The sequence below is a fragment of the Harpia harpyja genome, chromosome 8, assembly GCF_026419915.1.
Source record: "Harpia harpyja isolate bHarHar1 chromosome 8, bHarHar1 primary haplotype, whole genome shotgun sequence".
NCBI classification, from domain to species: domain Eukaryota; kingdom Metazoa; phylum Chordata; class Aves; order Accipitriformes; family Accipitridae; genus Harpia; species Harpia harpyja.
In genome coordinates, this window is record NC_068947.1 from 29,518,926 (window position 1) to 29,544,984 (window position 26,059).

The 26,059-nt window shown below is 38.6% G+C and overlaps 1 long non-coding RNA gene across 3 annotated transcripts in view; it reads right to left on the reverse strand.

The window, feature by feature from the left end:
• LOC128145097 (uncharacterized) overlaps positions 1–22,656 on the reverse strand; it is a 245,604-nt gene extending 222,948 nt beyond the window's left edge. The window contains exon 1 of one of the 3 annotated variants that reach the window (XR_008236346.1): positions 22,310–22,656. This is a non-coding gene — a long non-coding RNA (uncharacterized LOC128145097). The remainder of the gene's footprint in view (positions 1–22,309) is intronic. The other 2 variants (XR_008236344.1, XR_008236345.1) reach the window with 2 other exon arrangements.
• Between the last annotated feature and the right edge of the window lie 3,403 nt (positions 22,657–26,059).

Consider the following 26,059-nt stretch of genomic DNA (forward strand, 5'->3'; position numbering starts at 1 on the left):
CAAAATATTTTGCTTAAGGTAATATAACAAACAGAGAACATGATATGGACCTCAAAGACATTGCCCTGGGGCTATTTTATTCCACAGCCATCTAATATAGGGACTTCTAAACTCCAAAGCACCTGGAACTGGCTGCCATCACAGAAAACATATTGAGCAGATGGTCTGCAACCTGTTTCAGCTTGCAATCTCCATGGCCCTAAAACATTAATTTCAGTAAAATATGTAGCGAAACCTCATCAAAATGTGTGGTATTTGTAAAGTAGGATCTCATTTTAAAACCCTCTTGAATCAACATAAGTTTAATTTGCATTTCATTGTGCTACTTACTATATGTCAGGCACATAACCCAAACCTATATCAGAACATCATATGCATCTTCTGTCAGACAAACATCCCAAATATTAAATAAAAATAAGACTAAAAAAAGAGTGGGGCTGCTTGTTTATGAACAATATACTCTCTGATCAGAAATGAACACTCAGTCCACAGAACCAGACTGGACTTAATCTGAAGTAAAAACCCCCAAAATGTTCCCAGGTGTGGACATCAGGTCCTCAGCACCAAATGTTTTGCTTTTCAGATTTGCTTCTATTGCACTGTAATATTTGCTAATGTAAACAAGCAAACTGATGCATTAAATTCTAACTATGATTAACTCTGAAGAGCTACATTTAAATTTTAAGATCTTGATAAGCTTTCAGCATAGTGCAGCTGTTCTCATAAAGATGTAATGAAACTGTAGTGCCAAATCTTTAGTTTGGTTTCAGACATACGAAGCAAACATAAGAGGTTCAAACAAATGGGCCTTTACTACCGTTTACTCAAGAGTGATTTGACCTGAACCATCAGCAGGACCCAGTGGTACTTCTTGATGTGGGCAGCCATCATGTTTCTGGCATAGTCCACTGCAACACCAGCTGCATGAACATGAACAAAAAACCTGGAACCATTAGCTGTGTAAGCCAAACCATACAGATGTGAGATTTTTGAAACTAATATTCTGCAGTTTCCTAGCTTTTTACAAACACATTTTTAAAAGTGTTTCTTTTCTGCTAGCCAGCATTACAGCTTGAACTTTATATAAGTCATTTTTAAAGATATCTGTATACCAAACATCTGTAACAAACCTAGGACTTCAGCCAGGCAGAGAACTATTAAATGCATTGACAGGTACCCTGGACTTCCCACTGGGCATCTGACTGACCTGCAAAGAGTTCTGGCTGCCAAACTGTGTCCTTTAGAAGAGTTAGACAGTAAAGTAGACTCATTCCACTCCTGCACTCCCCAAATACTTATACATTCTCCTAAATCCTCATTCTGCATCCAGTTGCTCTTTGGCAAGCTGCAAGGCCAAAGACATCAGGCCTCAGCTGCCTCTGGGATGCCTGCACAAGCTGCAGCCACCTTATTTTTCCTTTGTCCTGATAAACTCCCTTCTGACTTTTGGGCTGAGTTGTCCCATTCCATGCCCTTTGTAAGTGCTTCCATAGCATGGATTTAAGCTCTCCTCTGCAACAACAAGTGAAGATGCAAGCTGTACAAATTCCCTCTGTCATGGTACCTCTCTTCTGGAAAGATACTGGGCAACTCAGGACTCAGCAGGTGTTGCTCTGGAGAAGCAGCACCAATGACCAAAGACAGTTCTGAAGAAATGCCACTAGGCACCTGTGTTGCCCACAAAACAGGATGGACAGGAACAACAGAGAGACTTGGTAGGAGACCAGGGAGCATGTTGTAGTAGGATTCTTTTAGAAGAAAAGAAATACATGGCAAAGGAACAAGGTTTCTGATCCTACAGTGACGTTAACCAAACTGTATTGATTTTTATCTCAGTCTCAGTGGATTTAGCTCCCCTCACATTTCTGATTATTGGTAGTACCTGTGTATTTTCTATTACATTAGACTTGTCAGACAGTTCTATAAAACTTCCATGGTGCACCAGCAAAATAAAATTTGCTTTCATAAAATGAGGTCTATGGGTGGGCCTAGCTCCTCTATTTCATTGGCATTATGACAGAAGTCAAACACACACAGGCTCAGAAAACAGTCCTCAGAACACTTGTTCTATAAAACACTTTTCTTTAGTTTTAAAACAGTAACTTTCTGCTATCCTTAGATGTAAGGACAGATTACTATACAGATTACTTCAAGTGGTGTAAATTATTCCACAGCAGCAAATCCCAGTTACAAAATGTGAACAGTACGTAGTCAAATGGTGAAGAAACTTTAGGTTGTATGAATAGATATGCTTGTCTTTTCTATTAAATGTTGGCTTCATAAATCAAGTCACTACATAGGCTGTCCTGCAGAGTTAGGACCTTGCTGATAGGCAGTGTAATATGACCACTTACTATTCTTTGATAAACTGTAAGGAGGAGACAAATGCAGAGTTTTAGAAAGCAAAACCGTTACCTGAGCCCTGGTATGCTTTACATTATCTGCTGATGCCTCCTTCCAGTTATCTTTCTAATTAATTCCTAGTGTTATATCAAATTTTGACGTTCCAACATGCAGCTAACAGTCTATGAGCATGCTCAGCAGACTTTTTAGCTGAGCAGCTTGAATGCTTATTATTAAACTGTACTGTCCATGCTTAATACTTCACAATGCACTAAAATCAAACCCAGCCTCTTTGTGAACTGTTACAGAATTCCCTGTCAAAATTGGTTCCTCACCCCCCACCTGTTTTAGCTGCAGAAGTTTTCAAAAAGCAGGTAAAAAAAAAAAAAAGCTGTTAAAGTATTGTATTTTTCTCCCTTGTCTCAGAATCAGAGATGCTATCATTATCATCTACTTTCCTCCCTAAAATCAAAAACCAAACCAAAATTAAAAAACCCACACTTTCTAAAGTGGAAAGCACTTCAGCTTCTAAGCTTCACAGAGGTTACAACCCCCTGAAAATGTATCTAAAAGGAAAACTGGAAAACTCGTTAATCTTCATTACATGTATCACCTCTAGTCCATTCACAGTAACTGTGTATCATTTAGGAAGTGTGTTAGAGGTGTATTATCTTAAGTTCCACACCCTAAGCCTATGCCGAAAATTTTAAAGCTACCCCTAACAAAGAGGGGAAAGGAGTAGCTTTGCTTACTTTGTCACTTACATTGACCCATTTAAAAGGAGCTTTCACAGTAATTTAAAAGTAATCAATCACTTAAGGAGAAGCCAATCTTTCTATTTACCCAAGCCAGACGAGGATTGCTTTTCTAATTTCGTAAGGACTCATTACCTCATAGGTGAAAAACAAAATAACAAGCTAAAGTATAAAAATAATTGTGGTTGTCTTTTATTTAGCTTAACATAAAATGGAGAGCAGATTTACAACTTTGGAAACATAGCACTTCTGAGTAGTATAAAATATATTTCTACATGCCTCCAAAAAGCCAACAACTTTGTATTGACTAGAGACATCTCTTTCAGTCGTTCATCTCCCTGTCCTGCTTTGCTCCAATGAGTCATCATTTTAATCCTCCAAGGGCTTCTGATGCACTTACGCCATAGCACATAGATACCATCTGCTTTTTAACTCAAGAACTGCCACAAGAAAGCATTTCACACCAGCCAGCCTGGAAACTGAGAGATTTTACAAGAGGAAGAGTCTGTCTGCTGGTCTTGCTCTTCCTAAAACACCTTGTGCTGGTCACAGTGTTCCCTCTCTGAGAGGGGTCCAGGTCAGAGCAGGGGGAAGACCATAGGGGGCTTGGCCCCCTGCACTGCAGGTGGGGAGGGGGAGACCCTGTCCCCTTCCTGCTGCCTGCGTTGTGGCCAAGCAAAGCCGGCATGTGCTGTGACCACCTCTGGCCACCATTGAGGCTGCTGAAGCCACTTACGGTCTGGCCCACAGTGCTGCAGGCCTGATGCTGATCACAAGGCTGAGGGGCACCTCATCACCTCCCGAAGCCTGGCACCCTCGGAGGGGACACAGCACAGGGGTGCAGCAGCTTGTGCTGGGCCTGCCCCCAGGGGTCTCCTCCAGACCTGGCATGGCATGTGCCTTAGCCCCAAGAGAGCACTGTCACCTCTCCACTGGCCCTGTCAGTCACCACCTGAAGGACACGGAGTGAATGATCTGAACTCCACATGATAGGCATCCATGCCACATTGCTTCAGGGCACTGTGCGATGGCCCAGGAGCCTCAACATCCCCAAAGACGTGTCTGTACTGTCGGCTTCCTCTCAACATGGCAGCTGTCCCTGTCCATGCCAATATTCTCCTTCATGGTGCAAGCTAGTAGCCCTGGTGATGTTTCAACCCTCCTGCTGCCAGACAGCGCGTAACCACTTGCAACGTTGTGTCCCCTCCAGCAGCGGAGGACATTAAAGTTTATCACGGATGCAAGGTGACCAGAAACAGGGAGCCACTGCCATCTCCACCCACACCACACCAACCACACTGCTCCCTGCCACAGAGGAGGCAGCTTGCAGCACTGCCTGGGCCTTTCGTAGGATCCAGCACTACTGCGCTTGACTGCAGACCTACAGCCTGTATAATGTACACCAGACAACTGCTTCAGCAAAGGATTTCAAGGGAAAATGGTAACTAAAAATAAAAGAAGAGGCCACCTTCATTGCAAGGAAGATGAACAACTGTTCAAGAAATTGTTAAGAATACCTACTAACTTCAAGTCGGTTCAGCTGTTCGTGGGATTCATTTTCATTTTCACATACAGTTTGATATCCTTAGGAATCAAGTTGGGGTGTTTTCGTGTTTGTTTTTTGTTTTGGGTGGGTTTTTTTGTTTTGTTTGTTTGGTGGGTTTTGTGTTTTGGTTTGGTTTGGTTTTTTTTCTCCAATAAAGCACTTGCTCCATTCAAACAGAAGCATTTAAAAACAGAATATTCCTGAAAAAGTAGTCTTACTCTTCTACTTAGCACTAGGGAATAGTCTCCTACCATTTGAGAAGGGAAATGATAGCTTCTGCACTTGGTGCAAGGGTGTCATGCTGGTAACGTTAATCCATTTCAAAAAGACAGGGGTTCCCTCTTCCTCCTCTGTATTCAGCTCATGAAGTAGACTTCAGGTTCAAGCTCCTTTTTCTTGAAATAATTAAATTCTTGATGCACTTTTTAAAAGCGGAAGCATTTGAAATGGGCATAACCAGAGGTTATCCCTGGAAAAAGGGTTGGGCTGCTAATGAATATTGCAGACCAGCATGATATCAGCTCTCCAGAGGAAGCAGGGGAAGAGTACCACCCTGAACGGGGTCCAGCAGCAATGAAAGAAATTTAATCCTGACTTAAACGAGATGGGAGGCATTTCATAATATACTTGAGATGAATATTTTATTCATCACACAACTATAGGAAATAATTAACCCTACAGATAAGATTTTGTAGTAATAATAATAAACATGATTAGAAATAGCATTATCACCTTGTAATCCCTAAAGTATACTCTGTTCATCAGATGAAACTAGACCAAATCTAAAAGACAGAGCATGTACAGCCTCAGCCCATGAAAGGAAACCAGGAGAATATTCAGTCATACAGAACATTAAGTACAGGGGAAGAAACAAGTAAATTAATAGTCAGTTGGCAAGGACACAGCACAATATTTAGGAGTTTGATTGTTCCTCCCAGGCTCTGCCACTGTGAGCCTCTGGGCAAGTCACTTCACTCTGAGAATCAATTTATATATCTATATATTAAACAAGAGAGTAGGGTCCTCTTGGCAGAGAGAGAGAGTTTATGCTGGGGGCAACAGTTCTTAAAAAGACTCGGCTCTAAAAATGGCCATGACTCCGCCAAACATGAGCTCCTGATATGCTGTTGGGGATGAAGGGAAAAATGCATCCCTTGAGGCCTCCGTGGAAGAAGTGTGAATAGGACCAGAGAACTTGAATTAACTGTATACTTGGCACTCAAGCATCTAGTGTTGGAAGGCTGTATGGATGCCTGGTGTGTACAATTCAAGAAACTCACTAAAGAGCCTCATAAATAAAGGACTAGAAGAAACTCTTTAATGCAGCTCCATTTATCCTATGAAAAGTATGTCTGACTTGATCATTGTCTAAAATAGTTTTGACAGGAGGCTCTTACAGGTAACAGGCAACACTACAAACAAGCTCCAGCAGACAAGTTCAGATCAGATATATGATGCAGATACACAGGGTACAGTACTTCACCACTGGTGAAAGTGTATTCTGAAAATCATACTTCAAATAGGAATTCATTTAGATTACACACAGAAGGTTAGCCTGAATGATCACAAGTTTTTTGTTCTGCTTTTTCTTTTTAATCTACAAGCACCCACTACACGTAACAATGATTTAGTCTTATGTAATTCAATCGACTTTATAAAACAGTCTTAAAAGCTCTGATGAGAAGTCACATTTGCAAAGTATTGTTCACGGAAATATTGGTTACTTAATATGATGTGATTCTCATTTTGGTGAGTTACTTATTAAAGATACCTTTTTTCTTCTTATATATTAAATTAACAGAACAGCAAGGAATAACATATATAGTAAAATTATGGCATATAAAACATGGCATACACTGCACAGTTTAGACTGGTATATACAGATGTGGAAAAGAGGTGGATGGGAAGATTTAAAAGTGACCAAATAAAAGCTTTTGGGAAAAGCTCTGTATAGAAGCAGCTACCACAAAGGTAGAGCTTCACAAACCTGTTCCTGGCTGCAGGTTTTCTCCTCATCTAAATCTTCACTGTCAGGTCCCTGATGCTTCTACCTTCCAGCTGCTGCCTACCTTCCTTGCCAGCCCTCAGCCCGGGGCCTTCCCCAGCCGTGCACCACTTCTCATCCTGGCTAGGACAGTGGTCTGAGTCTCCAGCATCTACACCCTCCAGCTGCTAGAGGATTCAAATGGACCTTATGGGCCAAACAGCCTATAACCAATTAGTTCATTCAAATAGTTTCTTTTGTGGTTAATTTACATGGAGGGAGAGGACCATCAAACATGTGGGACATTGCTTTTAGGCACAAGGCACTCAGACTACTTTATGGTATTCAAGTTTGTTTTTTTAAAAAAGGCAAAACAATAGTCTAGCTTTGTTGATACTTGTTGATCTGTTGCATCACTTCAGTAACATAAAGCAGTCATAAACCCTGTTTAATTGGCGTTTTAAGGCAGGTTTATCACTACGAGCATTGCTAAAGCATTACAAAGCAGAAGCAGCACTGAACCCTTTCCCCGTTATCCCAGTCACTACAAAGATCAACAGATATTTACAGTGTAGTCTATCTATTTATTGATTAAATTGCCAATTACCATTTTCTGCACTCTGATTTCTGCTCCATTTAACATGTGTTCAGCTACCTTCAGCTAGCAAGGACCAGAGAAATCAGATGATGTTTTGAGGTGATCTCTTTCTTTTCTATATATATATACACACACACAGATTATATGCCTCTACAGAAGGTTAAATTCTGGCATGTTCAAACTCAAAGTGAGACTTAAAAGGATTGTGATATTAAAAATTTAAATTAAATTAAAACATTTTTAAACTTTACCTTCTACTGATGACTTGAATTCATGCTAAAGTCACATTTTATAGTTCTTTCTATAACAATTTGGACTATGCACCTTTTTTTTTTTTAATGAAAATTAAGATTTTTAATGACCTCAGGACTTTAAAACGTCAATGCACCCTTCAAGTTGCCAATGCTACCCTTATAAATTTCTTGCATTAGAGAGATCTGCGTTAAAGGATCCAGTGATCCCTACTGCTGGTCTTTCAGGATGTTTTTTCCACATGCTCTGCACCTGCAGTAGTGTTGATGCAGGCGAACATTTAGCCATTTGCTGCAATAAGTAAATCACTTGCAAAAAATTATATTGCTTAATAACTAAAGTATTTAAGATTCAGAAAATTATTACTACTTGGATTAAAAGGCAAAGAAAATAGAACGTAAGCAAAAATTCTTTGTCCCAATTTATATTTTTCTTCCAAGTGCAGAATTGTAGAAAATATTAGTGTGATTAAAAATATACAAGATGAGCAATAATAAATACTTGCTTTCTCAGTAGAAATATAGCCCCTTTATAGGATAGTAGATGCTCTATGGATTCTATCAAAGACATCATACACTGGACTAAAATTCATTTCACATCTGCATTTGAATTAGATAAGCTGAGTTTCCCAATTAGTTCCAATCTTCAGCTACATATATAAATACATAAATGCACGCACACATTTGCAGATATCTCTCTGTACTTATATTTAGCTTTATTGTCATCAACAGTATGCCAGCAGGATACTGTTCAAAGGACTTGCTTTATAGATGCAATCAGGGATTTCAAATGGAAGCTGTTTTCATCAAAACTCTCCCTTCATTAAACCCAACTTTTCTATTTATGGAAACGTACTGGTTTTAATTTAAATGCCACCGGTGCATAAAGGCTAGTGTGAGACTCTAACTGAAGATTTTAAGTGTTTCAATCTTATTGCAATAAATATTTTCCCTCCAATTTTTTTTTTAATTCAGCATATTTAATTACCAGGCTTCTGTTATTTCTCCTCTTTATAGAGCAATTCTAGCAACACACTTCTAAGAGGGCTAAAATTACTCTGTATATAATCTACCCGCAGGGCTGTGATCTGAATAGAAACTGTGTTACTTGATTCATTGCACAGTACGTTTCTGTTGTACATGTTTTTCTCTGTCACCATATGACAGAAGTACTGGCACAGTCCTTTCCAGTTTATCAACATTTGGGATGTCCCAAGTGAATCAAATAAAATCTGCTTTTTGTAAAACTCTATCAGCATGCAGCCTCTAAGCCAAGACTGAGTTCACCTTACCACATTTGAAGCAATTCAGATAAATGATGAACATTTCTGTGCAACTCTTACACAATCTTTTTTTTGAAGATTTTCCTCAAGCTACTAACAAATGCCCCTGCATGACATGACCTGAACAGACTTCAGCATCAATCTCTTCCTGATTCTCCCAATTTATTGTTGACTATGAATAAATATTTCAAGTAAAGTTTCTTCTTTATCAGCTTTCACTCACTGAGCCTTTACAAGATACTCCAATTTTACCTTTGTGACAAACTTCCAATTCTTGATACTTCTGCCTATGAGCTGAGAACTTCTATCTGTCCCAAAGCCTCCAGTTCTTCCAGGAAATCTATTCCATGGCCATTAGGTACCTATCCCACGGCTTTCCTCTTGTTTAGGACACTAGATTCTCAAGGGACTCCCCCCCCACCTCAAATCAGGAGACTTTCAAGAGGGGTTCTGTGCAATGGGATGAGCAGCTTCATCTACCTCCCACCACCCACACTTAAGGGGCACTACATACAGCTGCTTTATGTTTTTCAGCTCCATACATGTCTGCCTGAGCTCCTACAGAACCTGATTTAGCAACACGGGACCTGCTGGTGTTTGATTTTGTTAATGATTCCTGCTTGGAAAGGAAAAATGGGTGAAGCACAGGTAGGACTGAGCCTTCTACAAAGCCAACATGTGCTTCACTTACCTCACATGCACTTCCAGTCACTTATTGCATTATGTAGGAAATTCATCTCATCCTTTTCCTGTGGCCTGCTTCCCTTAGGGGCATTCCTTGTGCCCAGAAGGACTGCCTGGTGGGAAAGCAGCAAGGGCCTCTGGTGAAGGGATGCCATGAACAGACATGAATTTCCCAATCAGAGAAGGGGGAAAAAGGAAAATTAATAAAGTTGGTTTACCTCCCATATTAGCATGTACAGTGCATTTGCATGAGGATTTCCTAAGTCCAGAACACATTAGTCTTGCTGTGCATGCATTAGTATTTCCTGCACAGGTATTTGGGAGTCCTAAACACATACCCAGCCTCTCTGTTTGACTGGGTGCTTCACCTATCTTTGGCAAGAGTCAATTGAAGCATGAGTAGATGTCTGATTCGTGGAGGAGGAAGGAAAAGGAAAAGCATTTCCTCTTGCAATAGGACTCTTCACATTTCTAAGCTACTGTAATTGTAACTATTGCACTGTTACTGAACACCTCTGAGAAAACTGGTAACCTGAATCCATTGACTATACCAATGAGTCCAACAGCCCAAACCAGAGCTTTTGAAAGTCAATAGAAAGACACATACTGATTTAAAGGCTGTTGGATGCAGGCCTTACCAGTTTATCAGTGCGTAAGCATGTGCAATAAACTGTAACCAAATATATGCTTACATCTGGAAGCACTTTAAAAAAAAGTGATTAAAATATAAAAACCATATGAAACACATGATTTTGCAGGAAGTTCTAACATCACAACATGCTGCTAAAAGGAAAAGCACACTACTGGTCTGGTCCCTGATTACTGAACAGACATGAAATGGGAGAGCCCTGGAGGAGTAAAAACCCACTTGCTTGGAAGCAGTAGTTTGTTATTGCATGTACTGAAGAATCTTTTGCTTCAGAGAATCCCCATGGTTTACCCACCAAAAAGGGTGTTCAGAAATACACAAAAAGGAGCAATAAAAAGACCTTCATATGCCATTTTCACCATACCCTTTCTGCTCTGCTTTACCAGATGTAAGAATGGAAGAGAATGAGCCAGCAGTGTGCCCAGGTGGCCAAGAAGGCCAATGGCATCCTGGCCTGTATCAGGAACAGCGTGGCCAGCAGGAACAGGGAGGTGGTTGTTCCCCTGTACTCGGCACCGGTGAGGCCGCACCTCGAGTACTGTGTTCAGTTTTGGGCCCCTCACTACAGGAAAGACATTGAGCTGCTGGAGCGTGTCCAGAGAAGGGCAACCAAGTTGGTGAGGGGCCTGGAGCACAAGTCTTATGAGGAGCGGCTGAAGGATCTGGGGTTGTTCAGTCTAGAAAAGAGGAGGCTGAGGGGAGACCTGATCGCTCTCTACAACTACCTGAAAGGGGGTTGTAGTGAGGTGGGTGTTGGTCTCTTCTGTCAGGTGTCTGGAGATAGGACAAGAGGAAATGGCCTCAAGTTGAGGCGAGGGAGATTTAGGTTAGATATTAGGAAAAATTTTTTTACTGAGAGGGTTGTCAAACATTGGAATGGGCTGCCCAGGGAAGTGGTTGATTCACCATCCCTGGAGGTATTCAAAAAGCGAGTGGACAGGGTACTCCAGGGCATGGTGTAGGGGGCATGGTTAATGGTTGGACTTGATGATCTTGAAGGTCTTTTCCAACCTAAATGATTCTATGATTCTGTGATTCTATGATTGCTCTAAGGAATTCCCTCAAACTCCAAATGCCCTGAACAGGGGAAAAGACTGGCATCCTGAGCACTGAACTTGCATGCACAGCAGATATCAGAGAATAGCCAGCCACTGTGTCTAAATGCCAGAAAAGTCTCTTGCTGGCAGTTAGGTTCAGATGCGCAAGAGTTTGCAGATGTATTCCCAAATGGCAATCTCGGGCACCTGTGCAATAGCCATTTTTGGAAGCACTGTGGCCACAGCACTTCCCATGAAGACTTGTAAGAGCTATTTTAAAACATATTTTATATATTATTTGTCCATATATTAAAGAGGACCAAGTGCTTTGAAAAAAAAATCTGACTGTTTCCCTTGGTGTCTACCACCACATTGAGCTGTTAGGAAAATCTATCCTCATTAGCACATGCTTCCATCTTGTGAAATCTAACTAAATAGATAGTTAAATCTTACTTCAAAAGAAGTAAATAAAATTTTCCATCTTCTAAACAGAATTTTGTATTTTGGTTCTTATATTATTGTTCTGTCAGTTTGTCAGTAATTTAAAATATCTTTACCATGATCAGCTGGAGTCTTTTTATTTGCTTTAATTTCTGGAGTTTGGGGTTTTTTTTTGTTTCGTTTTTGTTTTTTCCATGCTGGTGCCCATAGCATACTCTGTGATGGACAATGAGTCTTCTGCAAAACTTGTGCCTAGACAGAACCAAAACTATCACACAGAACCATGAACTTTCATGTCTATTACCCCTGCCACAAAGAACTCGCACCAAGTTAGAAGTACAGTTGCTTAAAAACAAAGTCCTTAGACAACCTTCAGGATTATAACTGCATGCAAGATCACTTAAAATGAATAAGAAGGAGAAGGCTACTGGGGCAAAAAGGGGTCCGGGATAAACTTCTTACTATATTAAACACACACAAACCTGCACTATTGCTGAAATGCAGGATTTTAAAATTTCACCTTTTTTTTTTTTGCTTTAAGAAGTATGTATATAGTGTTCCCTCTGTTATTCAGCATTTCAAAGTACAGAGTACACCCTAATTCCTAATAACTTTTTAAATTCAGCTACAAATTCCATCCAAAATTTGTTGCTGAATGGACTTCTGTCTGCAGTGACCTGAATCGTTAAGATTTCCTGTTGCTAGTGGTAACATTCCTGTCTTGAAAAATACCCAGGAGAATATTTAGAAGTAATACCTTTCTAAAATAGTCCGTAAAAGACAACTGATACTCAAATGTCACAGGTTTCTATTTTCCTCTAATAAATAAACTAGTGATTACTGATGATCATCATCTGGCACTCATTCAGCTCATAAAACAAAAGCATACTAACGAAAATCAGTTGGTGTTTTCCCTTATCTTAAATAACTTTAGGAGAAGGAAAATTATTTTAGACACTAGCTCCAACATTTTAGAAAACCGTATCCATGTAATCAATGAAATCATAAAAGGCAATGGTGATTCATTTCCATTGATGCAGCTTGTTTGGCCAGGTATTAAAATGCTCTTTATAAATATTATTTAAATAAAAAGAATAGGCAAGCATTAATATTTTCAGTATTATCATTCTCATCTTTAGAAAGGTAATCCCAAGTCTACATAAGCAGGCAATTTGTCCAAGGTAAAATGGGGTACACAAGCATTTTAAATGTAAACAAACAGAAAATACTGAACTGCTTTAAAATCACGCTTTTATCCTCATCTAGACATGTCTATGCTGACTTCAACAGAGCCAAGAATGAAATTCTGGCTAAATTCCCAGTTGGAAAAAGTAGGTTTCCTCTAACGTAACTTTTATTATCATATTTAGGATCTCGGCATCCCCATCTTATTATTTATACAGAATTTAACTGCAGTTGGGCATCTCCTGTGAAAGATTAGTATGAACCTCATGTGTTCAGTGCAGCTTGTGATGCCTCAAAAATAGTATGTGATTTTTTCCACGCAGGATAAAATGGTCAGTAAATAGAAAAAAAATCACAGCAAACAAGATGTTCTTGTTTGCCTATAGCAAGCAATTTACATCCTTTTAAGATCTTCTGGCATTTTGTCCTTTATTCTTTTGCAATAGCAAACCCAAGGTGTCCTGTAAGCACCAGATTGCATGAAACCTGCTTTCCTACAGATTTATGCTCTTTGGTCTGTAACTCCACATTCTTTCTTCTCACTGCAAATGGCCAGATCTCTCCACATTGCCTATTACGCTAGCACCTGGCAGGAGAAACTGTGCTGTGACTAGTCTGGGACTGTGCACATTTTGTTTGGCCACTGAGCCACTGCCAAACAGAATGTATAACAGCTATGTTCTGCCTCCCTTTTTCTCAAAACTGGAACTGATCTGGGTTTCTTTCCTCCATACAGTCACAGATTTTCATAAAACATGAAATTCATTGAGAATTTCACCTTTCAGATTTAACCGAGAGAGACAAAAGGGTTCAAAACCCATGGAGGAGGGAAAGACAAAAGGAGAACAGACAAACCTTGGAAGAAGTCTCACTTTCTTTAGAAAGTGAGAGTAGTAACAAATATTTAAGAATAATACTATTGATAATGTGATAGTTCACCAGCTCTGTGAAATGCCAGGCCACAGTTTAGCTTGTTTGGGTTTTTTTAATAGATTCTAAGATTAGGCTCTTAAATCTATTTTTAGGAACTGTGATGAGTGACCCTGCTTTCAATATGGCAGGAATCTAGCATCTTACCTCAAGTGTGATGTGCATCATACTTAGCACTTTAAAATGCAGGACCCTCACTTCCTGACTTTAGACATACCAATGAACACCTACAAACACATCCAACCAGATGTAAACAGTTACACACAGAACACAGAAAATTAGACCTGCAAAGTTAAAAACAAAAAAACCCCTCTATATAGATAATATCAAATTAATGTACTTGGAGCTAAAAAGGAACACATTAATTTATAAAATAAATAGAAATACTAATAATACTTTAGCAGTAAGAAATTATATGTTTAAAGTGATTTACCCAAAGCTACAAAGAAGTTAGATGACACCTCGAGATTTCTAAATCCAGATGTAGACTGAAACTTTTAGAACTTCTAAATGCTGTAGTAAACAGAGTAAACCCAAAATGACAGAGACGGACACAACGTCAATGCCACTGTTTACTACATTTCTGTTTCTAAACCCCCATAAAATGGTTGCCTTTTCAAATATTTAAACTGAAATCAAGGTGTTCAACCAAGCTGATGTCTGAAGCTGGAGGTTCTTTCCAACAGTTCATAACTGGACTGTCTTAAGAACAAATTCCCCTACTTGAAAATCAGGCTGATGTGCAACTATACATAGATATCACATGTTGCTCAATTCAGGTAAAAGAGTCAAATTTCCATTTGAAGTTTTTGATGTTTCAGTTTTGGCCAGGTCAAAAAAACTGCTGTCACATTTTCCTTTTTGGAGTCCCTCCACAATGACTGAATAATTTTTTGCAGTCACAATATCAGACCATGTATAAAACATTTTACTAATTTCAATTTATCGCTGAGAAGACTGAGGCACAAAGAAATTATGTTTACAGTAACAGTATAATTTGGTTTAATAGATAATTACTAAATATAACATAAGGTAAGTGTAGTTAAATTCCCTTTCCTGTAAAAACATATATATTTGCCCATAGACTGTCATGTATTGCTTTTGCTCTTTTTTTTTTTTTTTTTTTAAGAAAGATATGTGTTGGGGGAGGGAGGCAGTTTTGGCCAAATTTTAGGCAAAACCGTTGTGGATTCAATACATGAAATTAAGCATGCCATTAAAAAAAAAATATGTAATATGACTGAAGTCTTAATAATATAGAATAAAAGATGTAATAGATAGAATAAAGTCAAGATTCTGTGTGTCACAATCGCACTGTTCCCTGATACTTAAATATTAACCAGAATAATTAAATATTGGTTCAGTGGTTTTCTATGGAATTTTCTATATTTCTACTTAAAAAACAATTCAAAAGCTATATTTGCCATGACCTGTTGATATGCCAAAAATAAAATGTGTATACACTCCATAATCTAGTAGTATCTAGCATGATGCTATTTTAAAAAATAACAGGTTTTTGAATATAAGTGGCTGAATAAAAGAAACTTAAAATATTGCTAGCTTTGAGGTAAGATGGGGGAGGAGGCCACTGCATGTCCTGCCAGAGAGCAGCCAGACAGCCAATTAGCTGAGCTGTGTCTACCAACTAGTCACAGCACTGTTGTCAATTGCCTGGTGGTAATGTCAGGAGAGATGCAGGAGTTGTTGAATTACTGCAATGATGTATATGGGGCATGAGATAAAGAGGGGAAAAAAACCCAACACATCTGTAGATTTTTAATTAATGTAGCCTGCTGCTGCTCAAATTATAGGCTAGGAAGGCTTCATGAAAAAAAAGCATCTTCTTGTACTATTAGCCATATGAATATATATAACAACATCCATATGAAACTTGAACAAGCCCTATTGACTCAGAATGCCTCATAGCGGCATTCCTTCTTTTTTGTGAAAAAACAAAACAAAACAAAAAAACAACTAACCCCCCCCCCCCAAAACCTCTAGTAAAAATTGATTGCAATTCTTAACTTCTGGTTCAGTAATGAAATCAAAACAATTCTGGGAAACAGAGCCAACAGCAGCATTAAAATGAATAATCTACATCAAAATTGAGTACTGATAATATTTGAAGAACCTGGAAGATGGAGAGAGGGTTCATTCCTTCTCCATGTGTGATGCCCCAAGATGGCAATCTTGCTTCCTGTGCTTTTACTTCTCAGCATCCAGCTAAGTTAACCTTGGATACATTGCTCACATCAAGCTCTTTCAGCATCATGGTCTCTAAGGACAGGACAGTCAGTGCTATAGATATGCAATGCTCAATTTGTCATATGATCCTCATAGCAAATAAAAAAATATCCATGTGTACCCTAACGCTTACTGCCAAATGACATGTAATAAATAGCTATAATTTAACATCTCCAGTACATAACAATTTAGACTTTTTTTACCTCAAACCCCTTAAAAATAGTCCACAAACTATCGATCACATTGTTTCAAAAATTGTTGTTCAAAGACTTTTGTTGAGTCTGTTTACTTTGCTTTTAACAGGAAAAGTATAATTTATTCCCACTTCTGCTGCTTAAAATAATTTTAACATATTTCCTTAAAAAAAAAAGAAAAAAGAAAAGAAAAAAAAGAATCACCTTTGGTTTGGGACTACACAATGGAAAAATTCAGGCCAAAGAATACAGTTAAAAAAAGGGCAAAGTGATAGAAAGCAAACTGTTTAATATAACTTAAAACATGATTAAGTTACCAGACCCTGCCAAATTTCTTGTTTTTTCCAGAGCCTGGCAGTAGATTGTAAATGAAGAGGAAAAAAATACAAAGGAAAGAATTTGAAGAGTCCTACTTTTTATTTGGCACAAACTATCAATTTTTACAGTTTTTGCTTTATACTGATGTAACTCTCACTGATTTCAGTGGAAGGATAGCTGGGCCTACACTGGCTATTTTTGGGAAAACTTTCTTTGTGAATTTCGAGCTGGAGCTTGAAAGAAGTTTTATGGGGCCAATACAGAGTGCAGTCTGATTTCCACATGATAAATACACAGGTATTTTCAACACAGACTGATTCTGTCACTCTGCTGTGTCACATTTTGTATGTTTTATGAATAAAGTTCCTTGCTGATCACTTTCTCCTGCATTTTTGTAATTTACTCTTTAAAACTTACTCTCCCCTACTAGGGGCACAGATTTTTATTTCAGGAATTTATTATACACAGGCTGAAATAGCAGATACTCAGTGACAACCAGGTCATAATCATGAGTAACTTATAAATATACACCAAAACCAGAGTCAATATTTTCAGAGGACACCGATCCTCACTCTACAGGAACAGCAAAGTCAAGTTGCCTTAGGAAATATAGCTATCTGAAGGCACTTCCACTAGCCTGCCCATAATAACCTAGACATTTTTGGTTAGCAGTGAAGGAAATTAATGTATCTCCCTCCCTGCAGCTTTACTCTTTTGTTTGCACAGCCCAGGATCTTGAAAAATGCCAGTGGGGAATATGGTGAACCAGATCAATCCAGGTTAAAAACAATCTTCTTCTCAGCATTATTTTTAACCAGGGTCAATTCTGATCCTTTTCTCTGAGTAGCCTTCCAAGGATGTATACCATTACAGGGGCAGCAGCGAAGTGGGAGAAGAGGCAGTGAAAGAGCACTGGAGTACCTTCAACCAGCTCTTCCACAAAGGACTATTCTTGGAAGGATGTCTTTAGCTGGTGCTGGTTTTTGGAAATAATAAAAATTACTAACAGAGATGGGACATGTACTTCAGGGTAAGGCCTTCTCTTTAATTTATATTTTGCTTTATCATTTAACACCATTAAACATGCCCTGTTCAAAACAGGACCAATTAAAGGGCCTGCATGTCTTCCACAGGACATTTATGGTCCATAGGACATCTTTTGGGTTAAGAGGAAGTGTGGAGACTTGGTCATATAAATGGAATACTTTCACTCAAAATGGCTTAAAAGAGGGAGAATGTGCTTTTTCCAGTACTTGAAGCTATATTTCTTACCTACTTCTATCATATTACTAAATAAACTGGGATTGCGTAATTAACACCAAAATATCATCTTTGGGCTTTAAAGGTAACATTGGAATTGGAAAACTCATCTAGATATTGTTTGAATCACTGGCCATTTCTCTAAAGGAGAGGTAGGTATTTCAGTAACTGGAGGTAGCACTACACTGTACTACCTTGGTCATGTAGTATGGGTGTCATATCCAGTAAAATACTGAGAAATCTTAAACCATCATGGGTGCCACATACATACATTGCAAATCATTGTGAATACCCTTTTGAACAGACATATGAGTGATTTGAATACAAGGCCTCACCCAATCCCTACCAAAGTCAGCAGGATCTTTGACGGAGTCCTGGATAAAGTCCTGGATGAAAAAAAAATATAGAATTGGATGGTCTGGTCAGAGGAGAGGTAGAGGAAAATCTATTGCCATTTCTCTTGACCTTCACTCCACTGCTTTCTTGTTTTCTGTTGTCTCATGTTTCATGTTGCAAATGGCTTGCATCTTTCCCAGATCCAAGAATCAGAATTGCCAAAAGATCTTCCAAAGGTTTTTACAAGAATTTTTAAAAAGTTACTGGAATCCTAGTTGGAGCTGAAAAAAGAAACTTAACCTGTGCTCGAAAAACAACCTGTCACAACAGATGTAACCATCTGTCCTCACCTCTACCTTCGCTGCTAGACAAAGCAAAGTAAATATAAGAGGATGTTAGGTGGAAAAGAGAGGTTCCTGCCCCCGCCACACCCCCTCTCTCTGAAATGCTGTGACCATAATTTTGGAAGGAACAGCCTTTTTTCTTGGGTGAATTTATTACTCCAAGTATGAAACTGAATGCCAGCAGTGGAAATGCTTCTGAACAAACCAGGAGAAAGACAGCACTGTCGTTGTTTTCCCTACTTTTTTCCTCAGTATTTTGCCTCTTGCTTTACTGAAGCCAGATGACTGCACATCAGATGACAATTTCCAAGGCACAGGCTCATATCAGTGACTGACAGACCATTTTAGATAGGGTGGGTTTCCTCTCTCATGCCATGTTTCTTCTACTAGATATCCTCTGTTTTGCTCTTTAAGGTCCTGCCTCTCTTATCACTGCTCCTATCCTCATATCCAATTACTTCTGCTTGTTCTCTGTGTCCATTTGTTTTTACCCACATATATTATAATCACTTAAATCACTTCACAAGCCAAATGTCTTTCACCTTCATCATCACCCTTTGGGACAGTGCTCTGCTGATGGTTTGAGTATGTTGCAGGAAGGGAAAAATGAACTGAAAGTCAACTTGGGTATTCCAAAGATCAGGTCTCTGCTCTCTTTCTTTGTTTTTCATGGACAAGCATGTGTACATCTTCTGTTTCTTGCTCCCTCAACTATTTACTGAACTCCAAAACTCCAAGGAGATCAAAGAAGTTTAAGGCCCAAGCAATCATAGTCGCAAAAGAACTTTAAAATGTGATCATGAGTTGTAGCTGAGAAGATGAAAGAAATTTTTTTTTGGCTTTCTTTTTAAAAATTCTTTAAAAAATAAACTCTTTCAAAATTGCTAGGATATAACATAGGTGAGGTTTTTTTCTTTTTGTCTTACCAACACTGTGATTCACTGACACTGAGAGTGCTACAATTCTCCTGTTCCTGTCAATTTTCCTTCATCTCTCAGTATAGACATCACCTTGCTGTGACAGCACAAACTAGTTCCTGTCTTTGACAGAAAAATCAACAGTTAGCCTTGAATTTGCATCCTTTCCCAGTAAAGATATCCATAGGCACCATGGAGACCTGTTTCTGTAATGTACAGATGTCAATAAAATGAACATGTCTAGTAAATAAAGTTTTTCCTTCTTCCACACAGAATAACAGAACAAACCTAAAAGCGAACCTCCAAAATCACTTTTCTATGTAATTCACAAAACAAATCTAGTTCTTCCTTGACTTGACATTAAAGATGTTACATACAAACCTTTCAAAGAAATGAAAGCTATAAAGCAATTTTTGAAACTGCTTTTTTCTCTAACTGGTGTTGGAGAGAAGGTAAAAAGTCAGTATAATTATTTTAGTCTGAGCTCATGATTCTTTGACTTTCTCTAAGACAAAATAGTAGTATTTGGAGATATACTATTGATGTTTAAACTTCCTGCCAGTCACATTATATTATGTCAGTCCTCAGATGGTCAGTAAGAGCACCACATTTAATCATCATTTGCATCATTACTGTAGGGGTTTCCATGAATCACATAACACAGCTACTGGGAGCAGATATTCTGCTTTTAATGATAGATATAGGCATAAAATCCTCAGTAAATTCTTCTCTTCCTCATTAAGCCCTTTCCCCTTCATCGGGCTGGTCATCAGAGCATGAAGAAATGTTTCATAATCCTCTAATCTGGTGACACAACAACACTGGTGCTTTATTTTGCCAATGGAAACCCTACAGCACAGAAAGGGCTGGTCCTCTGCTTGTTTGCTTATGGAGGAGGTGGCCGCATGCAAGCACCCACCATGCCCTGCTCCCCAACTGCCTTGCAACCACCAGGAGGTGGCCAGCTCCCCAGCAGTCCAGGCCACCAAAGCTGGGAGGAGACCACCTCCTCCAAGTTTCTTTTACTTTCAGTTTTTAAGGGTGTAAAGAGCACTTCAGCAGTTATTCCTCCATCACTGCACAGCTAAGAAGAAAATCATACATTTATGTTACATAAGAGGACAAATTTCTTTCCCTCAAAGAGAACCCTGAAACTCTTAAAAGCACACCCTTAACTGTACTAAGGACACAGACAAGAATTTTCTTGTAGAAAGTCTAAGGTTTAGCCCAAGTCAAAATAGATAGGAATTCAATTCACAATAAGAAAACATGAAGTATGAAGTCCATTTAGATCATCTTACGTTGCAGCATCACCTTCAAATCCATATGTTAGCATTTCTTTGAAACAATCTTCTCCCCCCTTTTCTTTTTAAAGTCATTTTCAAAATTCATGGGCAAACTCAAGATCTCAAACTGGCAAGTGAGAATGGACACAATAGGTGAACAACATGAACTTCTGTACTTGAAAGGGACTGCAACATCAGATCAACTCAGATCTGAAGCAGCATCTTATTTTTTAAAACCGGCATCCTGCTAATTGTTAGTAAGTTTCAGATGGGCATACAAACTTAAAAAGACAGGTAGAGAAACAAGTAATAACACACCCTCTGTGTAGAGTTCATCTGACCATTGCACATTAGAATTATTCTATCAAATTAGCATTTTCCCTTTAGCTCCAAATAACCACTACGTAATTCTGAGACTTTTCCTGCACCTTCTGACTTTGGTTATCTATTTTTTGAAGAGAAAACTATTTATTTAAAGAAAGATACAATGAAGAACATTTTGTACAGAATCACACTTCTGCTGGAGGAAAAACAGACTCATTTCTCCTCTAAATTACAGACATCTTAAAACATCACATACAGAGTAACTTTGACATACCTTGATGATTTATTGCTCTAAATTTCATCCACTCAGCAGTTTTTGCATACATATTTCTAATGTTACTGCCAACATGCAATGTTTAATTCTGTTGCTGTGCTAATAAAGCAGCTTTTTCAAACTGAGTCAGTAACTGAAATAATATTATAGCTCAGATTATATTTATTACCATTACACTAGATGACTAGTATATCTAACACAATCTGTTCAAGAACTTATCCAGAAGTATTGTGTTTCCCTCCTTATGCAAGACAGAAGTTACAAAAGCCTTATCTTCTGTATAATTTTGCAACTTACCTAAAATTTAGACAGCTCTCTGGTATTTTTTGAAATATGTATCCAAGTATAAATCCTTTTTCTCTTAGCAGAAATCAGGATCACTGAATATTGTTTTAGGAAAAATTTATGTGCATCACAACAAAGGAATGCAAAAAAGCTGCAGGAAAGCTTGAGTAAATAAAATAAATATGGATAGCATAAAACTGGCTCCCCCCCAAAACCCGAGTTTGTCAAAAGAACAAAGCACACACAAACAGCATGTAAAATCTGAATTCAAAATACGTTTATAAAGAAGGGATAAGGACACATGTTTTTTCTATTTCAGCTTGAAAAATAAAGGGACACAGCAATGAGTCTTGCTGGCAGGCAGATAACTCATAGGCCCTGACCCTTCGACTCACCAGGAATTCAAACACAAAGCTCTTTTCATAGTGACCGTGCCATACATTCTCAAGATAAGGCAGCGAAATAAGGAGCAATGGAGAGGTGCCACAAAGCTCGAACTGCAGAAAACTGTGCATAGAAATTATGTTCACTTATTCACCTATATACAGCTGCACACCAAGTACTAGCTGTACAACTATTTCTTTCCAAATTGGAAGCCATGCAGCATGCTTTTAGAAATGGGACCTGTCTCCTGAAGCAAGCAAAAGCAAAAGAGAGCGCAAGCAGCAAGGAAAGGACTATCCCTGTACATTTCTGTATCATTCAGAATTGAAGTGCACATCCGGACAAATAATCTGTAACACAATGAGCTTTGCAAAAGGATTGCTGTGGTAAAACGGAAGGGTTTTTAGAAACGACAAAAACAGCTACATTTCAAACAATATTTCAAATCTGGACTCACCATGAAAAAGCAACAGTTGCCTGAAGTTAGTGTGTTATTTTCTGCCCTGTTCCAGTGCACTTTCTGCCTAGTTGTCCAACACTTGGTAGCTCAGAGCTGCCACACAGAGGCCCCTTCCGTGATCTGGCTTATTTGCCTGTCAGTTTGAGTCTCAGCTTCTGTATGATGCAGCTGTGCACTTTGCTGAAGGTCTAATATCATTTCCATAAGCTTTCTCCCTGCCTGGAGCAAGCAGTTTGTTCTCCCTGCTCAATAAATACTCAGATCACTTTTCTGGTACTCACAGGGATAAAGCTTTAAGTTGTTAAGGAGTTCTTAGTAAGTAGTGGGTGGAGAACATAAGCTCAGTACAAGGAAACTCTGCGCATAATCAGAAACTGAGAAACTTCCTCCCTTTCCCCCAACCCCTCCTCCTGACAGGCGAAGCTGCCAGTGCCTCCTTTACAGAAATTTAGGAATGTAAAGGGAGGACTCAAAGGGGCCCAGTCAGACAAGCCTTTCTCAATCAATTAGCTTGCAGCCATTACTTGTGACCCTAGGTCACACAACATAAGTGTGTGGGGTGTGCCTTTAGGGGTACACCAAAGCTACTTATTAAAACTTACATAACCAAAAGTGTTCAAAATCAAATAAACTCTGAAAGCTGGAAAATATTTTCCACGTACCACAGTTTTGCAGGAAGAAGAGTTTTGAGTAAAGAAATGTTACTTTGCTTTTCCAATAACAAATCATTTGATGCAGGAAACTAACTTTTTTGTACTTTAAAAAAAAAAGATTGAAATGTGAGATACACAAGAAGACTTTAAAGAGATATTTGCTTTACAGTTTTGCAAAAACTAAATAATAATGGCATGAGTGATATTTGACGAAGCACATGATCATGTTTCCTAAAATAAGACTATTGTCTGTAGCTGCAAAGGAATAGATGTTTATAGGACTGTTTAATTAATTCATGAAGTTCAGCCCATGTATTTCAGTCCTCTGCAAGAAACAAGTTCTGAGCATTTGGATTCCATTATTCATTTTAATACTCTAACACAACAAATCAAACAATTTACTTTTAAAAAAGGTCTGGAATATTTAAATACTGCAGTAAGTTATCCTGCATTGAACACACAGGGAGAAGAGGGTGTAACTTACCATGATTCCCACACAAGTATACACCCCTTGGTGTGAAGGAAAACTTCAAAAAGACCCTCAGCTTCATATCCTGCCAACCCAATGACATGGAGATGATGCCTTGGAAAAACCCATGAGGGAGTCCTGATTTTAAAAGCAGACCTATGACAACCCCTTTCTGGGCCAGACAAGATCACTGCACTGCAGAGGCGATGCACTTTAATCTCAAGGTTGCATCGCAAAGCATCTTTAAGTAGTGCCACAGATCAAGGCTTATACATAGTTGAAAAAAACAGTTCAGCCCAAACTTCACTCTCTACTTAAGGTAACTGAGCAACAGCTACACCAAATTTTGTAGAGGACTCAGGGAAACACATAATAATATAGGAAAGTAGCGGTAATGTATTGAAATTCATTGAGGATGTTGTAGACAACCTGCAATCTACATGTCTCTTCTCCATTAAAATCCCAGTCAAACTCTCTGAACAGGCAGCATGGCTTGTGTTAGTTCAGATATTCATTCCAGAGATCAGATTGCAGGATCAGGGCCACTGAGTAAGTGCCCTGGGGTAAGGATTTTGCTTCTGTCTTGCACATAAGATAGCATTTAATAAATTAGGTCACATTTAAATCCTTGGAAAGCCCTGGCAGTAGAAATAATAATTACAGAAACTTTAATTTTGAATGAAAAAAATGGGCTCAGGATTAAGACACTGGACTGGGATTTAGGATTTTGGGGTTCTGTTCTCATTCATGTTTCAGACTACCTGAATGATTTGGGAGACATTGTTTCATCTTTTGCATTTATGCCAAATATCACTTGCCTTACCAGTGTAAGGCCTTTGCCTCCCCAAAGTCTATCAATAAAAAAGTGATAATAATATTCAATATATGGATCACTTCAATACTGGTTCACAACACATGCTCTACATAGTGGAATTAAAGCAGCATTTAATACAAAATATTTACTGCCACAGGACTTCTGAGTAACTGAAAATAAGGAAACTACCTACATCAAATCTCCCGAAACATCGTTCACATCCATTACGGCCTTCAACGTACACACTATCTCCAGGAGATAAATGCAAATCCATGCACATGAATAATGATATACACTTCATTCTCTCTCCTTTAGCCATCTAAATGTAAGGTTCCTGGAAAGCTTATTTAAGGGTTGGGCCCTTAAATCACAAGGGGTTGGAGCCCCTAATAGTACAAAAAAAATGGGAAGACAGTGCCTGTCTGGAGACAGGCTGTCTAGAGTGTTGTTCCCAGCAAGTGTTAAGAAATGGAGAACTCACTTCATATTTGGCCAATCTCCGTGAACTTCCAGGCTAAGTAAGAATTACTGTTAATTTCAGGCTTCCCTTTAACCTACAATTTCTAAAGCAAGAAACATACGAAGCACTCCATTTGGATATACATTATAGATTCACACACCTTTCTTTTGGAAAGGTTGATATGGAAAATTTACAACACAAATAACAAGGAAATTTAAAGGATGTTTTTAATGTAACTTAAAACAATGCTTCCACACTGGAAATAATAATAGAATAATGGCTCCTCCTGGCACTGTTGAGTCCCCTGGCTAAGGGCTCTTCCTTTTCCTGATCGCTGGCTGTAAAATTACCCCTCCATTGGCTCCACTCCATTGCTGCCACATTTCAGCCAAGCAAAGGCAATATGAGCCATTTCAAAATAATCTCTAATGAAGAAAGACGCAATGCTAGAAGAGGGACATGGTCCTCAAACCAAAGATGGTAGCCAGAGATATATAAAACTCCTTTAGCATTCTAAGGGTGCTCTCCTATGAGCAAGACTCTTTTTAATTAATGAAAGTAAACACCACCTAAGTGTTTCCATTTTTACATTCTAATAAGTGTCAGCCCAGAACAGACTGTATTTCAAGGAAGGATAATGTAAGTTTTCACACATTTTTCCACATTCTGCTCTTTCTTCTCAAAAGTCATGAATTTTGGAGAGACCTACCTTAATCAGCCACCTTTTTTTTTTCCTTATATATGTTGCATGTTCTTTCATACTAACAAGTAAATGCTCACCTAGGGCGCATGCATCTTCCTCCTTGCACTGAGATATTTTCACACTTACTAACTCAGAGGTAGCAAGGATATGAAATGTGCAAGTATTATACAAACTTTTTCTTTGCATATGCAGATCTTCAGGCCTGGAATACACCCAACTTCAATGTGATCAATATATGATCATGCTACATTAGGGGATCCTTTAAGAATAAAAGGGATTTCTTGTTAGTTGGGGGGTTGTTTTTCTGCATAACACTGGTCAATATAAAAAGCAATACCTGTAACATTAATTCACAGAACTAGCTCTCTTCCTCTGTTATGCTCTTCAATGAAATTACATTCATTTTAGTTAGAAAGATAAAAAAGCTAGGTGCAAAACACTTGTGATAGAATGTGTAAAGTTTACAGTGTTGATAGTGGTACTCAGTAAGATATTCATATCTTAAGTCATGTTCTAAACACTCTACATTAAAAGCAACCGCTTCTTTAAGAAATCAAAACAAAACTTAATTCCAGAAAAAAAGGAAAAGCTTGCAAATTGTAGTACACTGCAGTACTTTGAAACAGATCTTCCACTCTTTAAGCCTTC